Source organism: Megascapheus bottae, chromosome 14 (genome assembly GCF_031878675.1).
Source record: "Megascapheus bottae isolate mThoBot1 chromosome 14, mThoBot2.hap1, whole genome shotgun sequence".
In the NCBI taxonomy this organism is placed as follows: domain Eukaryota; kingdom Metazoa; phylum Chordata; class Mammalia; order Rodentia; family Geomyidae; genus Megascapheus; species Megascapheus bottae.
Genome location: NC_143522.1, coordinates 9,866,269 through 9,891,599, shown reverse-complemented (window position 1 = coordinate 9,891,599; position 25,331 = coordinate 9,866,269). Strand labels below are relative to the sequence as shown.

The 25,331-nt window shown below is 38.3% G+C and overlaps 1 protein-coding gene across 3 annotated transcripts in view; it reads right to left on the bottom strand.

The window, feature by feature from the left end:
• Positions 1 to 25,331, bottom strand: part of Sipa1l1 (signal induced proliferation associated 1 like 1) — a 298,167-nt gene that overhangs the window by 204,530 nt on the left and 68,306 nt on the right. For all 3 annotated transcript variants that reach the window (XM_090344402.1, XM_090344404.1, XM_090344403.1), the window contains exon 3: positions 8,057 to 8,127. The gene's annotated coding sequence lies outside the window, so the exon portion shown is untranslated. The remainder of the gene's footprint in view (positions 1 to 8,056; positions 8,128 to 25,331) is intronic.

Sequence of the window (25,331 nt, the reverse complement as noted above, 5' to 3'; positions counted from 1 at the left end):
ATTCCCAATTCCACATCCAGTCTAACAGAAATTCTTGCCACCTCTGTGTTTCTGGTGTTTCTGGTGTTTCTGAATATATTCCTATCTCCTTAAGTCAAGAAGCGAGCTCCAGAGACAAGTACTCTTGCCTTGTTCACAGCTCTCTCTCGTCTCCAAAGCAGTCTCTGGCACAAAATAAAGTCTTAACTCATACAGCTAAGTGAAAGCAGCTCTGAAAATGTTTTAGACTCCTCTGGGAAGTCTGCCATATATAATTAGAAGACCTGTGATAATTTCCAACTCCTTTAAGACTACACAATATTCATAGGTTAGGATCAACCACAATTACTGCCTCCATACCCTCATTTCACAAGTTTGGACCCCACGGCCCACAAAGTTTACATAGTTTACCCAAGATATTTAGGACCCAGAGCTCCAATGCAAAAACTCAGTGGATACAACCAGCCCTGCCAGACAGTTACTCAACTGAGTTCCCACTTCTTTTGCTTTGTAAAACATGATTCTTGCAAGTAGTGGAAAACTGAAGTTAATTAATATGAGAGATGTGTGCTTTTTATCATTTGGAGAAATATAACAAAACATTCATCAAAAGGCCTCTTGAAATGCTTCAAGAAATTACACAGCAAGTTGAAAAACCCAGGACCAGTATGGAGACTGACAAAATGTCAGACAGTAGTCACAGAGACAAATAGTAAAGGTCAAGTTGCCAGGATTCAAATCCCAAAGTCACTGGAGAAATCTGTTGCTGCTAACTGCTTCCTACTAACTTCTCTTCCTTCTACAAACTCATCTTTCATTGAGTCTAGTATAGATATATAATAGAAAAACAATGGTAATTATATTGAAAGCTGTAAGAACTACTGTTACCTGTAACTTGGTAATAGCCATCTATTTTCACCGTTACTGTTCAAAGGTTCTTCACCATACACAGTAACATAGCTGGGCTCTGGTAGCTCATGCCTGTAATCTAGCTACTTGGGAGGTTGAGATCTGAGTATTATGGTTCACAGGCAGCTGAGGCAGGAAAGGCTGACTCTTATCTCCAATTAATCACCAAAAACCAGAAGTGGAGGTATAGCTCGAAGTGGTAGAGCACTAGCCTTGAAAAAAAAAAAAGAAAGTAAACATAAAGCCCCACCTAAAATGATACCAAAAGTAAACCTTCCACTAGTGTGAAAAAAAATGTCACTTCACAGATTTAATCTCATCCCTGTTTCGACCTATTTGTTTTGAAGCATGTCTCACTATGTCACTTAGGCTGGCCTCAAATTCTCCTGCCTCCTTCTCTCTAGTCCATGGAGTTATAGTCCCAATTCCTGATATTCACAAAGCTCCTAATATCACTTCATTAAGCCCCCTCTTCATCCCCATCATCCCCATAGACTCAGTATCACTGAGGTTAAAGCAGCAGAGTAGGCCGGATGGGGCTCTAAGTGCCCCTTCCTACTCACATGGCCACAATCTTCCGGACTGGGCCTAAGTATGACTTAAGAACTTCTCCAGGGCCTGATTGGTCCAACTTAAGGCTTATTTCATGAGAAACAATTATGCACCTAAAAATGAACAGAACAGTTTTCCCACAGATATCACTTTATCAAATCCTCATGACATACCTGGCAATACCTTTTTCTTCATTCCACATGACAATGTGTATGCTATGGGGATCAACGTCACAGAGTAGAGAGGTCCAATCCTACAAGAAAGTTCTTCCAAATGAAAGTCCTTGCTCTCTTGCCCACACTGACCACAGGGCTTCTTGTGAGAGAGCTACACCATGGATACATCACATCCCTATGTGAATTCATTCACATGTGTGAATGGGAACTCATTGGTTCACTCATTTTCTCACCGAAGCTTTATACTGCTTTGGCTGTTTTGTCTAGGGAGCGAGAGTTTGGACTGAGCAATCCTTTTAACATACATACACATGTACAGATACACACATACCAGCAAGCAAGTGTGCTGTACTCTTTGCAGTCTTACCAATTTGTCCTAACTATATGCCAGGCACTATGCATAATAGCTTTCATAATCATAATTCTATGAAGTTGATCTACTGTCTAAAATTTTACAAAGAAAGACTCTAAAGTACAAAGATGCTAAGCAAGTTGCCCAAGATCACAAATAATTCAGTAGTAGAGAGACAAAACTGGAATCCGAATAGTCAGTACCAGGGTTATGCACTAAACTTTATGCACAAGTTCCTTTTTAAAGTAACTATTATACTAGAAAAGCATGAAGGCCAAATGTCACTACCATTTTTTAAGCTCTGGTAGCACTCACATACATTTTTTAAAATCTGCTACTATGTAAACAACATTATATTTTTAATGACAAAAAATAAGACATTAGTATACTTCTAAATAATACATTTAGATTTGACTTGGAGCTTTATGTGCTCTTTTTACTAGGCAGTCTATCTGCTCTTGGCATTAAACATGACAAAATTACATTTGATGGTCATGTAACAAGAATGTCGATGCCATTACCTGACCAATCAGTCAATGATAAATGTTGCATCTTCAAGAAATTTCTTTTTTGAAAACACTATGGTAGGCTGGCCTAGTGCGTCACCTAGCAAACACAAAGCCCTGGGTTCTACTCCCCAGTACCACATACACAGAAAGAGCTGGAAGTGGTGCTATGGCTCAAGTGTTAGAGCTCTAGCCTTGAGAAAGCTCAAAGACATTGTTCAAGCCCCAGAATTGGCACAAAAAGAAAAGATATAAATAGCTAAGTGAATGCTATTTGATTTAAATCACTTAATATTTACAAAAACAAGATGATCTTTACTTATAAAATATAGTCAACAGGAGGCCAGGAGTTTGGCCATGAAAATCCAGAAGTGGTGCTGTAGCTGAAGAGGCAGAGCCCTAGCCTTAAGTGAAAAACCCAAGGACAGTGCTCAGGCTCCTGAGTTCAAGCCCCAGGACTGGCGATAGATATAGATAGATAGATAGATAGATAGATAGATAGATAGATAGATAGATAGATAGATAGATAGACAGACAGACAGACAGACAGACAGATAGATAGATAGATAGATAGATGGATGGGCAGACAGACAGACAGACAACAGTCACTTGAACAAGGCAATACTGCAGAACAGCACATTTTACAAATGACCATACACACACAATGTTAGCTCAAAACATTCCCTGGCAATAGTAACTAAAGTTCATATACATATAGATAATGAAATGACAATTCATATGACAACTGGAAAAATGCTTTTTCAAGTAGGCAAAATATTTCTGACATATGTTACAAAGTCCCACTTCTGAGTTAGGAGACAAAGCTAAGCTGGCATGAGATCTTAATGGTCAGCACATTGAAGCTGATTATAGATCAAAGTCACTTATATGGCATGGCTTGGTTCTTTTAAACAGAGGAGAAAATTGTTATCTAAACACAGGGACTGTTGGTGAAGTGTTCACCGAGTATCGGTGAAGGCCTAGATTCCCCAGTCAGCAATGCATGTGTGCAAGTTCTATATATACTATATGTAAACTACATAAGTATACATACTGCACTTTGAAAGTACACACTAAAATAAAAGGAGGCTATGAAATTTGTTTCTTAGAACAATACAAATAGCTCATGAAAAACTAACTGTTCAACATGCTTGAAGCTACAAATACCCATTTAAGGCAGAAAATAGTGGCAAACACTAAGCAAAACCAATACTATTTAGGAAGAAGCATTTAATTTAGTTAATAATGTATACAAATTTCTACTTTAGGCATCATTTTGGGGTTAAAAATGTAGTATAAGCCTGTTAGAAGGACACAATTAGAACACAGTGAATTTTATTACCTCTGCTTTCAGCATGGTTCTATTAATGCCCGTTGTTTATTTAGGCAGATAAAGAGCAACTGGGAACTGTCCCAGTTTCTCTGCAAGTTATCAACTGAAGCTAATGTTTCCTGAGATAGAATTCTACTTTAAAGGGTACTATGAGCTGGTCCGTGCCCTGTGCCATTCCCGCAGGCCCTGCTCAGTGTGCAACATGGGTAACACCATCTCTGGGACAGAGTCAGGGTACTAGGAAATCTCCCCCTTTAATCCACACTGCACTCCTCTGATCAGCCAAAACTAGGAAGGTACATCATGTAGTATTATGCTGGGCACAAAGGGAAGCTCTTTCTGATAACAGCCCTGGTTTCTCTCTGACCTGTTCATCTGCCAATATCCCAGTACTACGCAGTGCCCTAGACATCCACAGAACACGTTTACTCTTGAAACTCTGCCTTCTCCTATTAAGTATCTCAATATTGTAGTGTTGAATATTCCAATAAATACTTAAAAGGACTCAAAAGAAGATACTACCACTGGAAGGTTGACTGGAGGAAGGTGGTATGTTTCCCTCTGTATCAGCCAAGTATGACTGACAGCCTCTTCACTCCCTCTGTAAAATTGGAATGCTGTGAGAAATAACATGTTTACAGCATGGCTGGTACATTCTAACTAACCATTCAAAATGCACACCACTAAAAAAACAGATCTGCAACTGAGAACTCTCTCAGCCCAAGAACTTTCCAGGCCTCAGGGACCGGTCACTGTAACACAGGAGAGAGACACACACACCAAGAAAAAGGTATGCCTTAAGGGAACTAAAAATGGACAGCATATTTACTAATGAAAGGTATAACTCAAAACATCTACCCCAAACACTGCATATAGACTTTCATTTTTCTTGTATCTTCACTATGATCATCTCTCAACAGTATCTAAATTTCTAAATTAAATGTCTACAGTGCCAAGGTATCAGTAGGTCCCAAATCCTGATTTATAAAATAGAAGGAATATCTCTTTTAAGGGACTGAATGTTAATAACCAGGCATGTAGAAGGGAAAAAAATAAAATAGATCATCGATATAAAGCCAAACTCAATTTTCAAAAGAAAATGGTACCTATTGTCCTAAAATATTTTAAGGTTAGGAGGACAGGTAATACCTTCCTAAGGCACAAAAAGTAGTAATCAAAAAAGAAAAAACTGATTGTCTTTCATCATATTAAAAACACTGTATCTCTGGGTGCCAGTGGCTCAGACCTATAATCCTAACTGTTCAGGAGGCTGAGATCTAAAGATCCCAGTTTGAAGTCTGTTAGGACAGTCCCTGAAACTCTAATGTCCAATTAACTACCAAAAAGCCAGAAGTAGAGTTACAACTCAAGTGGTAGTGTGCCATCCTTGAGTGAAAAAGCTAAGGTGTAGTGGCTAGGCCCTGAGTTCAAGCCCAAGTACCAGAGGTCACATAAGTACATATGTACATACATGCACACACAAACACATGTATATTCTCTCTCTCTCTGTCTCTCTCTCTTTCTGTCTCTCTCTCTCTCTCAACTTTGTCTCAACAAATAAGACTATTTTAAAAATAAAGACGAAATGCAAGTCTCAAACTGAGGGGGGGGGAGTAAGATAGTTGCAAAACATAAATTACAAAACAAGAGAATGGCTATTTAGGATGCATACCACAGTACTGAATTGCTCACTGCTAGTGGTTCCTAACAGCCTGTGTGGAGGAGTAAAATGAATGACAGACTAGGCATGCTGCCCTGTGAAGAACTAAAAGAGGAGAGTAAATTGCCTAGAAGACTCCATGAAAAAGGAAGAAAATAAAAATAGGTACCAGTACAGTTCAAGAATAGACTTATGAAATACCAGTAAATCTCCACTGAAAAGAAATTTGGATCTAAGATGCCAGTTTTAGCCAGGCATAACAGTGCTGGCCTGTAATCCCAGTACTTCGGAGAATAAAGGAGTATTTGAGGCAAGCCTAGGCTACATAACAAACCCTCACCTAAAGAACTAATAATAATGGCAACTTGTTACATTATTTCAAGAAAAGTCTCTGCTCAAATTTAATTCTGGAAGCAATATTCTTCTTCAAACATATTAGATTTTCCAGACCAATAAGCATAAGGTTTTTTGAACTGAAAACATAACTTACTTAAAAAACTGGATTTGTCAGGCTGTAGAACAACTACTCAAGAGGTATAGTGCCTGCCTAGCAAAGTGCTAGGCACTATTGAAGAGGGGGGAAAAAACGGGATTTATGGCACATCACATCTTAGTAGATGTTCTAAGATTTGTCTAAGAACCTTCTACAATAACAGGCTTACACTAAGAAAACACAAAGTAATATAAAATGACATAGACCTTCCAATAATTGTTACAATTATTCAAGCAGAATTCCTTAGCCATGATTTATGTAATTATACAGTTGGTTCTGTCTAGACATTTTATTCAGCTGGATTCATAAATCATGCCATCCAACCCCACAAGTGCTGGCAGACCAGTACATAATAAGTAGTTAGTCCTTCTAGTATTTTAGGATATAAAATGACAATTGTATTTTTAATATTGATATTGACTATTTATGAAGATTCTTTACTGTTTATGAAGATTCTTAACTCATTCTTAAGCAGCTTCTTATCACTTAGCTGCAATCACAGGCCTGAATATTTACATTTATTTCAAATTTTCAAAAAGCCTATCTATGTCCTACTTTGTCACCTGCTTTGTCTTCTCTTGGCTTTCAGGGCAGAAATGTAAAAGGCCTGCTTTGTTTTCTATCCACATACCACACCCTTGCAGTTAGACCACACAGCAGCATCAGATGCTGTTTTATACAGATTCACATTAAGAAGTATCTGAGCTCTAGGGTTCTGCTTCAGAGGACTACTGGAAGCTGTTCAGCCTGAACTGCCACTTAGAAAGTGATACCACATGTGAAATAAAATCATTTCCTTTCTTCTCCTTAGCAATAAAAAGAAACACGTGGTTTCTAAGTACTATTAACATAACAGTAAATGAAAGAGCTTTGAGCAGAGTAGCTAAAAATGTCAAACCAACAAATACTGCCACAGAGCAGAAAGACAAAACATCTATTATTTTCAGCTAAAACAAGAATGTATTCTTCTCTATACTAAGTGAGGAGAGAGGCATCATAAATTCTTGGGGGGAGAGCGGGGGAAGGGAAGAACAATTTAACCTAGGGGCTCAAACCCTGAAGACAAACAAATGCAAGTTCAAATCCCAGCTCATCCACTGACAAGCTATGAGTCCTCAGAAACCATCAGTGCATAGGTGGCATTATCCATCTATATCTCAAAAGATGATTACAACAGTAAATGAAATAAATACCAAAGTATTTAGAAAAGTCCTCAATTAATGGCAACTGTTACTGTAATTGTTAAAATTTCTCAGTAAGGACTTAGAGTTATCAAAATGAAAACCAAATTCAATTAATAAGAATCATACCAATTAAAAGCTTTTTAGTTTAAGAACCTTAAGTTAGCAATACAAACAGTAAGGCATAGCTCTTTTTCATCCTTTTTCCTATTCAAATAATTTAAGAAAAGAACTCTTAATAGCTTTTTTCTTTTTACTTAATTTTTATTGTAAAAGTGATATACAGAGGAGTTACTGTTAGCATACATACACTTCTTTTTGAACAGTGTTACCCCCTCCCTCATTTTCTCCTCTTTCCCCTATTACTTCCCTTCCCCGCAAACTGTAAAGTTCATTTCCAACGTACTGTCTAGGGAGTATCACTTGCATTTCAGTGATTCCCCTTCCCTTCTACAAATTAGATAGATATAGTTATATATAAGAAAAAGGGATATAGAAATCAAAAACAGTGACAACAAGGGCATAAACCAAAGGGTGGGCGAAGAGAAAGAACTGCCAACAGTATATTATAAAAACCTCTTGTTTCCATTTCTTCGAGTTCATTTTGATAAGCTTCATTTTATATGGTCATATGTACCTAGTTAATGAGCTATGATGATCTTCTGCTAAGAATATCATAAATATTTTTTTTCCTAGAGCTGAGGACTGAACTCAGGGCTTTGTACTTGCCAGACAAGTGCTTTTCCACTAAGCAAAATCCCCACCCTCAGTAAAGAAAAAAAATTTAAGGAGAAAAAAAGCAATCATTTGGAATCCATTATTACTGTCAATCACTGACTTGGTCAAACAATGGCACACAACCACTGCAAAGGTAAACTATTCTAAGTAAATATAAAATTGCACAGTTCCTCTTACCTGTAAACCAACTTGTTGGAGTTACACTACAGTGAAGTTCTGGGGAAGGCTGCAATTATCCAAACACATACCTGTTGGTGAAAAATATAAACTTAGTTTGTGTGTGTGTGTTTTGTTTTGTTTTGAAAAGGTACCCTATCTTGTTCTTTGCACAATCACTCCTGAGGATCCAGCCAGATGTTCTGTGACAGACCCTTTCAAATACTGATATGGGGGTGGGGGGGAGAGCACTATTCATTCAGGGAAAAGAATGTATGATAAATCACCTCAAGCCTCACAGCCCATGATTCTAAACCTCCATTGCAGAAAAACAGATAAAGGCAATAGTTTAATGAGAACAAACCAGACAGAAGGACCAAAATTCAAAGAATTCCTCTGCTGTGTGTTCTGCATGATGCTCATACCAAAAACTAGTTTTATTACACATGCCACAGTACTATGCCCAACTGTGTGGATTTGTTCAATCATAAAAATATGGTTGAACAGCTATTCTTCAAGGCCAGTTCCTAGACCGCCTTCTCCAGAAAGCATTTCTCAAAAGGCTGAAATCATTTTTTGTTGATTTTCCCACAGCACAACCTTCTTCATGCCAGTTTCCCTCTCTAGTTCACACTAAGATCATCCTTCTGTACTTCTACATCTCTCTACACTTACAAACCCTCAAGGACAGACTCTGGGTAGACTCACCTAGGATAGAGAGCCCATCTCTGAACTCCAGACGCTTTTTTTTTTTTTTTTTTTGCCAGTCCTGGGCTTGAGCTCAGGGCTTGAGCACTGTCCTTGGACTTTCTCAAGGCTAGAGCTCTACCACTTGAGCCCCAGCACCACTTCCGGCCTTTTTCTACGTATGTGGTACGTAGAATGGAACATAGGTCTTTGTGCAAGCACTCTACCACTAAGCCAAACTCCCAGCCCCCCTTTTCTCTTTTTCTAAGACTTTTTCTTGAGCCACAAAATTTGCTTGAAGATGTTTTCTTTTTCTTTGTGCTGGTATTAGGGCTTCAACTCAGGACCTAGCACTGTTGCTTACTCACAGCTGGTGCTGTACCACTTGAATCATACCTCTAGTACAGCATTTTTGCTGGTTATTTGGAGATGGACTGTTGAAAGCTTTTCTGCCTAGGTTGGCTTCAAATTGTTATCTTCCAGGTCTCAGTCTCCTGACTAACTACAAATACAGAGAGGCACGAGCTCTGGGTGCCAAAGTGAAAATGGTTTTCTCAATTTGAAAATTTATGTATCTATAAGAAGCTTCTCCATACAATTCCCTATCTGTTGATTTGAAGTTCAGCAGTGTTTTTATATGTGACTGGTAACCAAGACAGTTAAAGAATTGATAGAGGGTTATTTAAAACAAAGGTTCAAAACCTGTAATTGTCCATAAAACTAATCATAAAGAAGGAAGTTCCACCTATTATTTTTCATTATGTGAACTCCTTTAACCTTTCTCAATCGTCATTTCATCATAAGAGAATAGGTATACTACTGCCTTACTCATAGCAGGTTTAATAAAACAGTATTGTCTGACAATGCTTGCCTCTAAGCCGAAGGACACAAAACTTGCTAAATCTCTATGTTATTTCAAGAAGACAGATTGCATTACAATTCTGCTAAAAGTCATCCTCTTCTGAGATCCATAATTTATCAATTTCCTATCTCTTCATTATCAAACAAGTTTAATATGAGACACTAGAAGCTAAACTCCAGAATAACAGTTCTCCCATAAATATTCCATATATAGGGGCCGGGAGTTTGGCCTAGTGGTTAAAGTGCTTGCCTAGCATGCATGAAGACCCGGGTTCGATTCCTCGGTACCACATACATAGAAAAAAGTCGGAAGTGGTGCTGAGGCTTAAGTGGTAGAGCTCTAGCCTTGAGAAAGTCCAAGGACAGTGCTCAGGCCCTGACCTCAAGCCCAGGACTGGCAAAAAAAAAAAAGAAAAAAAAATATTCCATATATAGCAATCTGACTCAGACTCATTCTCAAATGCATATTTAATGCATATGTTTATACTTACTTTTATTGTAATTTTTATTCTATAGATTCATTTTGATTAAAGTTACTTTGAGTTTAAAAAAAGTGATACGTTAGTTAGACTTGGCCTACTAGCCTTAGGATAATCACTTACAGAACTGAAGCCAGAAAGTGTTTTTCACTTCTTAGGCTGAATTCTCTGACCAACTATTTTTGGGGAAGGGTGCTGCTAGTATTGGGGACTTGACCTCAGGGTCTCGGTGATACCTCTTAGCTTTCTTGCTCAAGGTTAGTACTCTACCACTTGAGCCACAGTTCCACCTCTGGTTTTTTTTGGTGATTAATTAAAGGTAAGGGTCTCATGGACTTGGAACCAAGAAAAATGATCCAGTCTCTCCTCATTCACATCTGAATACACAGTTTCTTCCAGACTAAAGTCACACATCTCAAAATATAATTCCCAAGAAAGAATTAGTTATCAGTTCCAATAAACAGGATTGTTTCAGCTTTACTTAGCAACTGTCTAAAGATTAGAAGAGATTGGGGAAAATTGCTTAAAAATTCCTTAATTTATTTAGTGGACCCTCACTGATGGGAATCTGGTCTTCAATCCCTACCCCTACCCAGCGCCTACCCAGGTCCCACTTAGTGCCCTACCTGTGCCCAGGATACCTTGTGTCTCCTGAATCTCCTTAGGCTACCATGGCATCCCCCTTCAGCTTTCATTGAAGTTGATCTGGTCTGTTAAGTTCCCTTTCTGCTCTTTCTTTATTGTAATACCCTCATGACTCCTAACATTCTAATACCCTCCATTTCCTAATATTCAGCAACAGCCACTTAACTCTCTAGGGAAAAGTGTTACTTTAATTCCAATCCAGACACTCACACTCACCAAAGTCTGACAAATCTGTACATATCAAAGAACAGGGAAGAGATTACAATGTTGAAAGAGCAATATTGTTGTCCTTTCCCTTTTCTCCCTGACAGACATGAGAAGCTAAAAGTTTCTACTTAAGATTTCTCAGCTGACTAAAAGAGATTTTCTTACTAACCACAGGATAAATAAAAAATCATTAATGAAGCAATTCAATCAAACATTCTCTTCCACTAATTTCAACTATTTTTTTTTTTTTTGCCAGTCCTGGGCTTGAGCTCCGGGCCTGAGCACTGTCCTTGGACTTTCTCAAGGCTAGAGCTCTACCACTTGAGCCTCAGCACCACTTCTGGCTTTTTTCTGTGTATGTGGTACCGAGGAATCGAATCCGGGTCTTCATGCATGCTAGGCAAGCACTTTAACCAATAGGCCAAACTCCCGGCCCTAATTTCAACTATTTTATGTAAATGTATTTTCTCTCAAATAAATCATGTATTCACAAAATATTTTCATATGTAAATTTGTCATCTATTTGCTTTGGTTTATAGCCTTCCAACCCCAGGTCCTATGGTGCAGGTTCTTATGGGAACAGGACTGACTGTAGGGGAGAGTGACAAGCACTAGTCACTCCCCATCTTAGACCGCAGTGGCCAGGAACACATCCCTGACTTCCTTATAATCTCCCAAAGCTGTGAGCATCATTTGTGATTCCCTCATACAATATAAAGACTCCAACTTAACAGCATATGAGGATAAAGAACAGAAAGCAAGAAACAGTTAAACAAGTACTCCCTGCAGACCTGGTTCAAAGATACCTAATGTCAACACTATTTTCCCAGAAGCAATGGAATAAAGTTTTGTTTCTCACAGCCATGTTAAGAACAAAAAACATTTGCATTAAAGAAATCACATCCTATCTCCCAGGATTAGCAAAGGAAATAAAACCTGGGAACAGTGACTGAGAAATAGTGTCAGGTACTGAAAAATCTGATAAATATTTATTCCCTATTATAAGAACCAAGAATAAAGGGAGTCCAGGAAGTCTACTCTGTTCTTCTGAAACTGCTCTGATTTCAAAATGTTCTCTATAATCCCAAGGAAAAGGACTGAATGGCATGCTATTATTTTTTGAGAATGAATTCTAATTTGATGAGAACTTTAGCCTGGTCCCATTGAAGTCAACAAAGTCTTACTTTGTACCCACAAACAGCAGGAGAGGACAGTAGTTTCACACTGTTTGTAAAGGTTCTAGGAACCTACAAGGTAGCCATGGGTATTTCTTTCTGCCTGTCTGTTTAATGCACTTGCTAATAAGTACATGCAGACATAAGACTCCAGAGTTCAGAGTATCTGAACACATAAAATGGGAATGTGCCGAATCACAGACATCTAACCTTCACAAATGTCTTTTTCTGCTTTGTTTAATGACTATAATAAAGAATTCCTTGGACAGGAACTGAGAACTAAAGAACAACATGTCAAAGACGGTCTACATTCCACATGTTACTCATCTTCTATGGGACAAAGAGTGCTAACTCTAGACAGTTCTCCCTCCCAAATCTGCAAATGCCCAGAGGTATACTCCACAGATACAGAGCTGTGATTCAAGTGGCAGAGTACTAGCCTCTAGCAAAAACACTCAGCGATAATGCCCAGGAAAAAAAAAATTACACCCTTATAAAAATGATAACCAGCGGATTGCATGCATCACTACTGAGGCTGTGTGGTGCTGTGTCAATGATCTCCTTCATATTAGACACTAGGCTGCAGAACTATAAGAAGAACTGCAAAAGGCAAAATACCTTCAGAGACCATAATGAATTTCTTAGGACTTGCTGAAACTCTGATACTGTTAAGTACAAAATTCATCTGCTACCAACTACTCTAAACTAGGTCCATCATGAGTGACAGGGAGAAGGTTCGACAGGACAATACAAAAGTCAACTCAACGTGCCAGATCTCCTCTTAGAAGGAAACATCAAATCTTCCACCCTCCCCCTCAGTATTAGGGCTTGATTTCAGGACCTTGCACTTGCTAAGCATTCTTCCACTTGAGCTAGGCTCCAGCCCTTTTCTACTTTAATTATTCTTCAGATGGGGTCTTGTTTTTTTTTTTTTTTGAGTCTTTTTTTTTTTTGCCAGTCGTGGGCTTGAGCTCAGGGCCTGAGCACTGTCCTTGGACTTTCTCAAGGCTAGAGGTCTACCACTTGAGCCTCAGCACCACTTCTGGCTATTTTTTTTTCTATGTATGTGGTACCGAGGAATCGAACCCGGGTCTTCATGCATGCTAGGCAAGCACTTTAACCACTAGGCAAAACTCCCGGCCCCTGGGGTCTTGTTTTTTGCCCGCGGCTGAGCTTGAACTGTTTATCTCTGCCTCCACAGTAGTTAAAATTGCACAAGCATCCTACCATCCTGGCTTATTGATTGAAATGGCATCTCATTAACTTTTGCAGAGCCTATTAAGGAACCATGATCCTCCTATATAGAGCTACCTAGGATTTGGGGCATAAACTACTAATTTTCTTCAAATTACCTGTTTTTCCTCTATCAGGAAAAAATATTAAGGAGGGGACACAATATTTACACAAAAATTATCCATTTGTTTCAACTGCTTCTTTATCAAATAACAAAATAACTTTTGCCATTAATTACTAGAATTAGAAAAATTCCAAATTGTGAGGGACAGGGACGGGGTAAAAATCTTATTACTGTTTCATGTTTTGGCAAATCTTCCTATACTTCCATCTCTGCTCTGGGCTTTGAGTCAAGTAAATGAAATCTTGGCTAGAACAGAGATATGGCAATTTAGAATCCTGACCCTTCATAAAGCAAAAGGAAGAGAATGCTAATATTGCATGCTTAGAATTTTTTAATTAGCCCAAGAGGTTCTATATTTTTACTTCTGTTTGTTATAGTCTAAAATGAATTATAGAGTATCATTAACATTCTGAAGCAGCAAATCAAAAAGGCTTTTTAAATTCTTTATTATGAACGAAAATCTATCAATCTGGAAGAAAGGAGTCTTCATTTTTTTTTTAACTTAACCGTTTTCACTAAACTACAATAGCTACAGCTATGGCAAATTCAAACAATGTGCATCCAACAGCACTTACTTACCTTACTATCAAATACTATCCTCAACCATGGAGATACCATGAAGAACAAAACACATGGAGGACATGATTGCAGTCTGATAAGACAATGTTTTACTACCTCTAGATTCATCTAGAAATGTGCTTGAAAATCAGCCCTGACTATTTTGAACACATTTTCCCCTCACAATAATGCTAAATACAAACTGTATTATCATAAAGTATAAAAGAACAACTCCCTCCCAAAAGTAGTCAAATAGACCTATTTGATGGCTTAAGGTCCAAAAAGCACACTCTGGGGACTTCTGGGCAATATATCAAGGACAAGGGTCATCAGAAGTCTAGCCAAATCAGGCTCTTTGCTGGAACTAGGGAAGACAACTCAAGGAATGCTCCGTGGGGTCCTAGCTAAATATCATCTGCTCCATGGGAAAGACTCTTCATGTATGACTTGCATTGGAAATAGACTCATAAATCACCTCTATCTGCAAGTCAACGTAGCTGTGTAAGTAAGAAGTCTCCCTATTCAAATACATTTATGGCAGTGTTATATCTCCATTTATTTCACCGCCACTAACCCACCTCACTGACAAGACTCTGAAAACATATACAATCAGAATTAAAGCAAACTTTACATAAAACAAATGAGGTTTAATGATCTTTTCTAGATGGCAAACATTGAGATGTTTCTATATCAAGTTTTAACTTTCCTTAGCCATATCTTTTAAAGAGTTTAAAAAAAATTTCAGTTTCAGAAATCATACCAGACACCTTTACCTGCTCCAAAACTATCTATGATTTCTCAATAACAAAGGCCTGATATTTTAGGGTAGGTAGGCGGTGGGGATGGAAAGAGATGCTTGCCACTGGAGGAGGAGCTCCTAAGGAGAAAACTAGACATACTCTGAGTGAGGAGAACACAGTGTACCTTGGAGCCCAATGAGAACAGGGACTCCACAATCTCCATGGGTAATAAACACACTTGAAAAAAATGTGAAACACAAACATAAAAATAAGAGACATTTTATGTGACTCTGAAGCTGAGAAATAAAGAAAAATAGTTGTTGAAATGTTGCTCGTTCTTTAAAATTCAATCCAGATAATAATAATGGCTGTGAATTCAAATCACCTCCTAGGCACTAAACTGCTATACCTTTGCCTACAACCTCCTCAATGGCAGATGCCTTCTCCGAGGACCTGGGAAAGTTACCTCACCTCTGAGTTAACATCACAGGTCATCAATTCATCTCTGACATAATTGGCCCTATACTTGTATACACTTTCATTTATCCATCATCTTACTTCTACTACAAGATTAGAAGTTCTAGAGGAACGAGACCCTGTGTGCAACTGGCCTTTCTTTCCAATGCTTCCACTTTTCCCCTTCACATAAAACAAATAAAATGAGCTAGAAGGGAATGGCAAGCTTCTAAAATTAAACTGACAAGCACCTGCGGCCTATGCTTGTAATCCCAGCTAAACATAAGCTCTGAAAGATGAAGGTTCAAAGTCATACAAAAAGTGTGGCAGAATATATCTCTAATTAATCCAGAAATGATGGACTGGAGGTGTGGCTCACATGTAGAACAGCACCACCATGGACAAAAAAGCCAAGTAAGAACGTGAAGATACCACAGTCAATTAACTGATAAATAAATGTACCACTGGCAAATAAACAAATAACAACCCACAAGGAAATTCAAAATCTTATGGTTGCTTTGTTAGATAAGTGATTCATCATCTCTAAGACCCCAACATCAAGGTTCTTATAAACCTAGTCAGCTTTCTCGTATCTAGGCATATAAGCAACAAAATCTCTCAGTTAAAATAAAACAAAGTCTGATCTGAAAAATATTTTCATTCATATTAAGAAAATCAGGGAAAAAAGTGAACTAAAAGTATAAGGGGGCAAAATCTTTCTCTCTGATCAAACGTTACAACATCCATCACACTTTAATATTCTTTTTCCCTCCAGCCAAATATTTTTGTTATAAAGAAAAAACAACGTTTAACATTCCATACTCATGATTAGTTATAAAAATAAGCTAGCATTCACTAGGGTGGAGGTTTTAAGTTACTGATCAGATTAATCAAACCAGTGACAGCTGACTTACAAAATAAATTTTGACCTTCCTGCTGCCCAATAGGATATCAACTCATTACGAAGCCTATTTTTTGCCTCCATCTTAGAACATAGAATAAAAGTTGAATGCTTCACCCATCTTTGTGACATCTTTGTGAAGCCTCCTATTCAGGAGGCTGAGAGCTGAGGGTGGCAGTTCAAAGCCAGCCTAGGCAGAGAAGTCCCTGAGAGACTCTTACCTCCAATAAACTACTCAAATAACTGGAAGCAGTGCTATGTATGGCTGGGGATGAAGAAGAAAGATCACAACTCTAGAATTAACCACTGCACATTCTTAACAGCTCCAAGAGTAACAGAAGCCCGGGTTTACTACTGAGCCCGCTGATGCCTGCACACACTGCTAACACAGTTTCAGAGGTCACACCAGTGACCCTTTGTACTGCCCTAGTCCTCAGAAATCTTCCTGGTGAGGACCGCCCAACCCTCCCTGGGATCCCAGAGAACTCTGGGGAAAGGCGGTCTCTAAGCTAACATCAAGTTAGTTAATCAAATCCAAGAACAGCAGGCAGGGAAGCCAGAGGCGGAAAAAAAGGAGGGTTTCTGGGCCATATTCCAAGAACTTTCCTTCCCCCTCTGCCAGCAGCACCCATCAATTCCCATAGTAACCAGCCCACAGCTCTCCAACTTGTCCAAGAGGGGGGTGTATGAGCTGCAGCAGACGCGCATGAGATCAAGGCCCAAAACCCCAGGCACCAACTGGATAGTTACTTAGTGGCTTAAACATTCCAACTCTGCCTCCTGGCTTCCTAATTCCCACATTACCAGATGGTTCTCTTTCCTCCCTTTGGTGATACTGAGACAAAGAAGATTCTTTCCAAGGAGTCTGCAAAATATAAATTTGTTTTCTAAAATGATACTGGTTCAAGTCTACTTGTACTAAAGCAGCCATATCCTTCTTACCACATCAAGCATGAGTAGTTACTGAATGAAGCAATCTCCTAGAGTGGAAACTGAGACTATAAAGATATAGTTGAAGAATATGAGATCTGGGGTAATCTGAGGGTATCAAGGAGCCAGGACCACTTCAGCTTCCATCATATTTCTCAATGACACCTCGGCTGATTTTCTATGGGCGAGAGGGAGTTGTCAGAATTAGAGAAATATAGATGATAATTTAAGAAGTTGGAGAGACAATAAAAAAAAAGAATTGGAGAGAGACAGACAGACAGGCAGGAAGGCAAGAAGGCAAAGATAGAGAGACAGAGACAGAGAAAATCTATCCAATGTGGTACCTAAAGAATTACTATATTTGAAGCGGGTGCAGATGGCTCACACCTGTAATCCTAGCTATTCAGAAGGCTGAGAGCTTAGGGTGGCAGTTTGAAGCCAAACCAGGCAGAAAAGTCCCTGAGTCTTTTACCTCCTATAAACTACTAAATAAACTAGAAGTAGTGCTATGGCTCAAGTTCTAGAGCGCTAGCCTTATGCACTAGGGACAGCACCCAAGCCCTGAGTTCAAGCTCCAGGAGCAGACAAAAAAAAAAAAAAATATATATATATATATATATATATTATAGACACATTGTTTTTCCAATTAAAAAAGTAGACAATTAAATTAGAACTGCCCAGCATCACCTACGAAACAGTTCTACAAGTTTCACATTTCTTAACAGTTCAATGGCTAACAGAAAAGGAGATAATGAGGGTGATAGGTGACACAAAAGGCAGTAGTGAAGTCACCACCTATGGAGGCTATGCTCATTAATAAGATGCACATGCTGAGGCTGGATGTGCAGTAATCTGTCTACAGTATTTTAGTGCATGCAAGTGCCCATTTTAGAGATATATTCCTAAATTACCTACCTTGAGAATTCTTGAGCAGTACAAGTGAGAACTTCAGGCTTTTACTGCATTCATGGTACCTTACTAATTATAGAATGTATAAGAATAATAGATTCTAAAATATGATTCTGTATCACCAAAAATGTAGAAGAAATTAAAAGAAATATACAAAAGGAAGGCTTGTTGTGGTAAGAAGGGGAAATTATAAGTATCTGTCTTATATGCTATTCAATAATGAAATATTTTTAATTATATTTTATTGTTGGGGTCATATGTAGAGGGGTTATAGTTATGTTAATCAGGTAGTGGGTACATTACTTCTTGAGCACTGATAAACTTGTAAAAAGCTAACATGAGAAACAGTTGAGCTGCAAAAAAAAGCCAATTGTCTAGGGTGCTAATGCTTGAAAAAATCTAAATACGTAAGTTTATAACAATCTCAGTAATATTAACATGATATTCTCTTGGCAATATAGCAGCTAGGTTCACAAAATAATAAATGAACCATTATAATTGGGGTAATTATGAAAAAGAAGATTAATGAAGGAGACAATCCTTAACACTTGCCCCATAGCAAAAGTGTTACATATATGTAAAAATTCAAAAGGTGGGGCCAGGAGTTTGGACTAGTGGTAGAGTGCTTGCTAGCATGCATGAAGACCCAGGTTCAATTCCTCGGTACCACATACGTAGAAAAAAGCCAGAAGTGGCGCTGTAGCTCAAGTGGTAGAGCTCTACATTGAGAAAGCCCAAGGACAGTGCTCAGGCCCTGAGTCCAAGCGCCAACTGGCAAAAAAAAAAAAAAAAAAAAAGGTATGGAAGTGGCTCATGAATACCCCATGAAATGGATATATCAAATATACTAAAAATATTTCAGGGATTCAAAATAAGATGAAATGTGACATTAAAAGTTAGTGTTGCAGGGGCCGGGAGTTTGGCCTAGTAGTTAAAGTGCTTGCCTAGCATGCATGAAGACCTGGGTTCGATTCCTCGGTACCACATACATAGAAAAAAGCCAGAAGTGGTGCTGAGGCTCAAGTGGTAGAGCTCTAGCCTTGAGAAAGTCCAAGGACAGTGCTCAGGCCCTGAGCTCAAGCCCAGGACTGGCAAAAAAAAAAAAAAAAAAAAAAAAGTTAGTGTTGCAAAGGTAAATCACTCAACAAGTGGTGATAGCATAATCGTGTACTCAAGCAGAAAAAAGTGATAGGAACCAATGTACAGCAGAATAAAACCCAAACTGAGTGAAGTATTTAAATGTATACCTAGAATCCACACAAGTATTAAAAGCAAGCAGGAGAACTTACAAACTTGCTAAGTAGAATACAAAATCCAAAAACAACGATGAAGGCTTAAAAATCTGAAAATACTTATATGGGGCTAGAATAGCATAAACAACGAAATAAAATCTACTGTTGAAAAATAGCAGCTTGGGCCAGAAGTTTGGCCTAGTGATAGAGTGCTTACGTAGCATGCAAGAAGCCCTGGGTTCGATTCTTCGGTACCACATACACAGAAAAGGCTGGAAGTGGTGCTTTGGCTCAAGTGGTAGAGTACTAGCCTTGGGCCCCAGGCCCTGAGTTCAAGCCCCAGGACTGGCAAAAAAAAAAAAAAAGAAAAGAAAAAGTAAAGAAAAATAGCAGCTTTGCCAATTCCCTCCTTATATAACAGCATATTCAAATAGATGGGAAAAAAGATCACAAGAATCAATTTCCACAAAAGAAACTGCTCCAAGGCACGTCACTATACTTATCCCATCTATGGCAAGGCAAATGCACAAGAAAATTATGAGACTCCACATTCACATATGAAATTTCATGGCAGAACTCCTAGATACTTGAGAATCATACTTCACGACCAAGATGAGCAATGTAAGCAAGACCCATCTCTAAAAACAAAGCTTAAGGAGCCGAGCACCAGTGGGTCACCCCTGTAACCTTAGCTACTAAGGAGGCTGAGATCTGATGGCTGCAGCTCAAAGCCAGTACAAACAGGAGAGTCAATGAAACTCATATCTCAATTAAGCACTAAAAATGCTAGAAGCAGAACTGTGGCTAAGGGGTAAAGTGCTAGCCTTGAATGAAAAAACTCAAGGATAATACTTAGGCCCTGAGTTCAAGTGCCATGACCAGCACCCCCCCCCCTAAAAAAAGGAAAAGGAGTTCAAGAATTACACTGTCTTCATCCCTTTTCTATAGCTGTAACAGCATGCCTGAAACAGCAGAATAGATGCAGGAAAAAAAAAAATTTTGCATGCTGCTATTCCAAGATTGGATGGCCTATCAATTCAGCTTCTGGTAAAAAGCTTTTTAGCTTAAGCCTGACTTAGCAAATTGTATCACGATGGAGGATACTTGAGAAGGAAAGAGCAATTACATGGCATGCAGGATGAGATCCAGAGGCTAAGCTTGATCATGTAACAGCTCTTCATGAGAACTAGCTCACTTTACCATCTGAGGATAGTATTTCCAAGGCAAACTTGTCTTGCATAAAGCCCCACCTCTTAAATGACCACCACATCAACTGGGGCTCAAGCTTATAACACATCAACCATCCATATCCAAACTACTGTCATAATGTTACCATTATCCAAACATTAGAGACAACTTAGAGTTCATCATTAAGAGAGTGAATGAATAAAAAAGGAAAATCTTAACCTGGACTGAAAGAAGGAAAGCACAGTATAGCATGCTACCACAAAATAAAAAAAAAAAAAACTTATTTTTTAATATATACAATGTAGAATTTCTAGACTAAACTCTCTCAAATCAAAGAGATATTAACAAGAACAACTGGTAAACTCATAAATAGCACAGTTTCAGAATTATATTCTATGGACATGGATTAGCTATTTTTTTTTCCAGTCCTGAGCTTGAGTTCAGGGCCTGAGCCCTGTTCTTGGACTTTCTCAAGGCTAGAGCTCTACCACTTGAATCTTAGCACCATTTCCTGCTTTTTTTTTTTAATGTATGGAGGAATTGAACCTGGGTCTTCGTGCATGGTAGACAAGCACTCTACCACTAGGCCAAAATCCCAGACCCAGATTAGCTATTTTAAAAGAAACATAAACCTCTTTTCATTTAAAAACATAATTACTTCATGGCTAAACTTACTTCATCCATAGTATCCACATTTTTTTATGACTGCAAATGAGTACCACCAATAAGCTATGTTGTACTTCTTCACCTTTAAAATCCTTCCAGGGTGGGGAGAGACAGTCATAAAACTCAATGCCTATCTTATAAAATTCAGAATGCTGATGGGAGAAAAGGGTTAGGAGGGATGAGGAAGAATAATGAAAAGGGTGACACTGATAAATATGCATTAACAAACTGACTTGTTGAATGTAACTCCTTTGTAGAAAATAATAACAATTCAAAAATAAAAAATCCTTCCCTTAGTGTATCTGCCTCACCTAGTAAAATTCATAGACTTCAGAGAATAGCTGCAAAATACAAAAGAAACTAATACGCTCCAGACCAGGTACTCAATGCTTGATGAATGAGAAACGCTGTGTTCCAAATATGGCATCAAATAGTTTTCCTAAAGGTTTGCCTTGGTCCTTAGTCATAATGACATGGAAAAAAGAAGCCAAGGGCAAAGAGAGGGGAGTGAAGTTAATTATTACTGAGAATGTAGATAGGAAACTTGGCACTTTAAATATACTATACCCTAGCATGCTAATAAATATTCCACTCTGTCCTTGCAGCTGTAGAGAATATAATAAATAAAATATAGCTCTTACAACAGAAGTATAATTAGTAATTATTGAAAGTCAACATTTGAAAATGTAAACACTATGAAACTGGCTGATTTTCAAGACTATTTTCTATAGATGCCAGAAAAATATTTTTAGAAAAAAAAAGTTCCTTATTCTATAACAAAACATAACAACAGAAATCTTCAGATTTGATAAAATTTTGCTTTCCTATGATATCCTTTCAGAAAAACTCATGCTTCAAATTCACTGGTAATCTAAAAACATTGAACAATAAACATTGAGACATCTATAACAATTTTGTGCAAATACTATATAGTCATAGCCAGAAGTGTGGCCTAGTGGTAGAGTGCTTTGCCTAGCATGCACAAAGCCCTGAGTTCAATTCCTCAGTACCACAAACACAGAAAAGGCTGGAAATGATGCTGTGGCTCCAGTGGGAGAGCACTAGCCTTAAGAAAGCCCAAGGACAGTGCTCAGGCCCTGAGCTCAAGCCCCTGGACTAGCAAAAATAAAAATAAATAAAAATAAAATAAAAGACTGACAAGCCGGGTGCAATGACCTACACCGATAATCCTAGCTACTCAGGAAGCTGAGATCTGAGGATCGGGTTCAAATCAACCTGGGTACTAAAGTCCGTGAGACTTTTATCTCCAATTAACCACCAGAAAACTGGAAGTGGCACTGTGGCTCAATGGGGTGGGGCAGTAGCCTTAAGCTGAAGAGCTCAGAGACAGTGCCTAGCCCAGGGGTAAAGCAATAAACTTGAGCTGAAGAGCTCAGGGACAGTGCCCAGAACCAGAGTTCAAGCCCCATGAAAAAAATTAATTAATTAATTAAAAAGTGGAAACAAAAAATAAAATAACCAATCCTTAAGGTGTTAGAGGCGTGGCTCAGTTTAGATGGCTAGCCAATGAGCCAATGCAGCTATAGGTACCTAGTTTGAGAAAAACACATAGAAACAAGATTTTAGCTTCAAACTCCAATGACAATCTAATTTTCTACATGTATTAAAGCATTAAAGAGGGTTTAATGTTTGAAATATTCTTGAGGCCATTAAATGGATAAAGAAATGCTACAGAGTTTCTCCCCAAAACAAGAAGAATTCCCCATCTCCAGAAGCCAAAGCTCTGGGTCTCATCTCCACACCATAGCATGAATATCTAATTGGCTGTCACATTTATTATATATCCATTGTGGTCTCCCTCCGCCCCCCATCTCTCTCCCTCTCCTTCTTACACACACACACACACACACACACACACACACACACACACACACACACACACGGGGATTAAAAAAAAGGAAAGAAGGGAGGGGAGGGCACTTAATTACTAATGAAACAGCAATTCTTAAATGAGAAGAAACAGGATTTACCTAAGTAAATATGTTTATATATATAAACATATACTGAACACCATATATATATGTATATATATACATACATATATAGTTCAATAAACACAAACTCAATTGTTCATTCACAGTTAGGGTGGTGAAAGGTTTTACCTTAGTTTCCAAGTGAAATTTTACACAGTGACTAGTATACTTATAATGTCTTCTGAAAGTTATTAATATACACTGCAACTTGTTATTTTTGTTTCCCACAAGGCCTAGCATGGGCAACAGAACAAATGTTCATCCCCATGCAAAGACACATGAATCACCAGTACATAGCTCTAACTTATTTAATATAATCCTTACATCTGGGCCACTCTCTTGGAGGTGACTGCCTGAAAAGGATAGAGGTCGCATGGTATCTTTAATATGTGGCTATTAAATCCAAAGAGTACAAGAGCGAGGACTCAATATCTGCATACCCAATGCTATGGACATGGTAATGGAAATATAAACATAACTATATGGACATAAAAACCTATGACTCTATAGACATAATGTTTTATTTCATAAATTAATATGTTTCTATAACATACAAACCCTTAGCCTAATTTTGATTAAGTTCTAAATACTAAGTCCCAGTGATTGTAAATAGAGATTCCCTTCTTGAGCACTTGTTTGTTAAACTTGTCATTTAAAATATGATGTAAAAATCAATGTTAATAAATTTTTAATAAAAAAAAGGCTAGAGGTCTGGGAGTAGGAATTAACAATAGGAAAAAACATAATGTGTATTTAATAATTTCTGTCAATTCAAATTTTCCCTTCTAAAACATACAGATGACATTTCTTTTTCCCTAAAGAATCAGCACTTTATGACGCAAGTCCTTTGTAAATAATATGAGAGTAAAGAAGAGTTTTTCAGGAAATCTACAAGTTAGGTAAAATTTCCACAATAAAAAATATACTTGAGTGAATCAGGTAATGAAATAATATCCATCTGTAAAGATGAGCCAAAATCTGACTTTCTGAGGAAATGAACTGGATGTTTCAAAGTAGAGAAAGGGACTGACAAATACAAAGGAGAGAGAGAGAGGGTACGTGAAGAAACAATCTGTGCTGATGATGCCTCTACCATTGCTCAAAGAACAATGTCATGGACCATCAGCAGAAGATCATTTACTCAGGCAGGACAAACAAGGGGAGAGACAACACATTATGCCATGAGGTGTGCCTCTGGGTCCTGTTCAGCTGACAGCTTACTTCCTATGAGACACTGCATTGGTACTTATTGTCCCATCACCAGGCAGGGTTCCTGGCACACTGACCCTTACTGATAGATGAATAGAGTGAGGCTCAGAGTACAGATAAGGTTTCCAGCTAGACAGTTTCAGAAATAAAAGAGGAACTGACGAGATCACTCATGTAAGACAGAAGTGGTATATGAAGACTGATAATTTCAAACATCAGAGGTTTTAGACATAACATTTTTTAAAGTACTACACTGCCTTACTAGTTCAAGAAAATAAAGAAGTACTCCTCATCACACCAGCCAATCACTAAAAAGAAAGAAGACATTTTGAGACCAAGTGTTCTTTAAGATAAACCCAAAGAGGTGTTTACTCTTCCTGCCCCAGCATGAGCTCTCATTCCATCATGCATCTGTCTGCCTGTGATGTCCATGAGGGAGGTGCTGTGCAGGGCACACAGCAAATTCCTCAGCCACAAGAACAGAGATCAACCTTCAGTGAAGAGGCCTCTCAAGCCTCAGAAGCACTTCAGACAGTCCTCACACCCAGTGCTGCTTTCAATGCACAAAGTATAATGAGTTGTTATTTGATACTGCTATTTGTTGCTATCTACAATAAAAGCCCAATGGTTATATAATAATTTGCTGATGATCACTTATTTGCAGAATATTATATTTCTAAATAAATTCATATCTAGAAGCAAAATACAGTACAGTGAAAGTAGTCTAAAAAATTTTAAACAAAATGTTGCAAGTTAATGATATTTACTTATTTGTGAACAAGAAATTACTATTTATTCAAATTTAGCCTTGGCCGATCTTCAACTGGTGAAAGATGTTCTGGTAAACACTTGGCCTGACAAGTGCACAGAGAATCACATGCCCCATACCTCCAGATGCACAGAGCCAGGACAAAGGATATTGTGGACAGTCTTTCCAAGAGGGACTGCTAAAAATCAACAATTTTGACCACTATCACCTTATGCCACTGTAGCAGCTGCCCATTAATCCCTCGTAGGCAGTCAAGGATGAGCAAACTCGCACACAAGTCCTACAAGAGCCAGGGTAGACAGAATCTGTGCTATGATTTGTAACCTGAATATT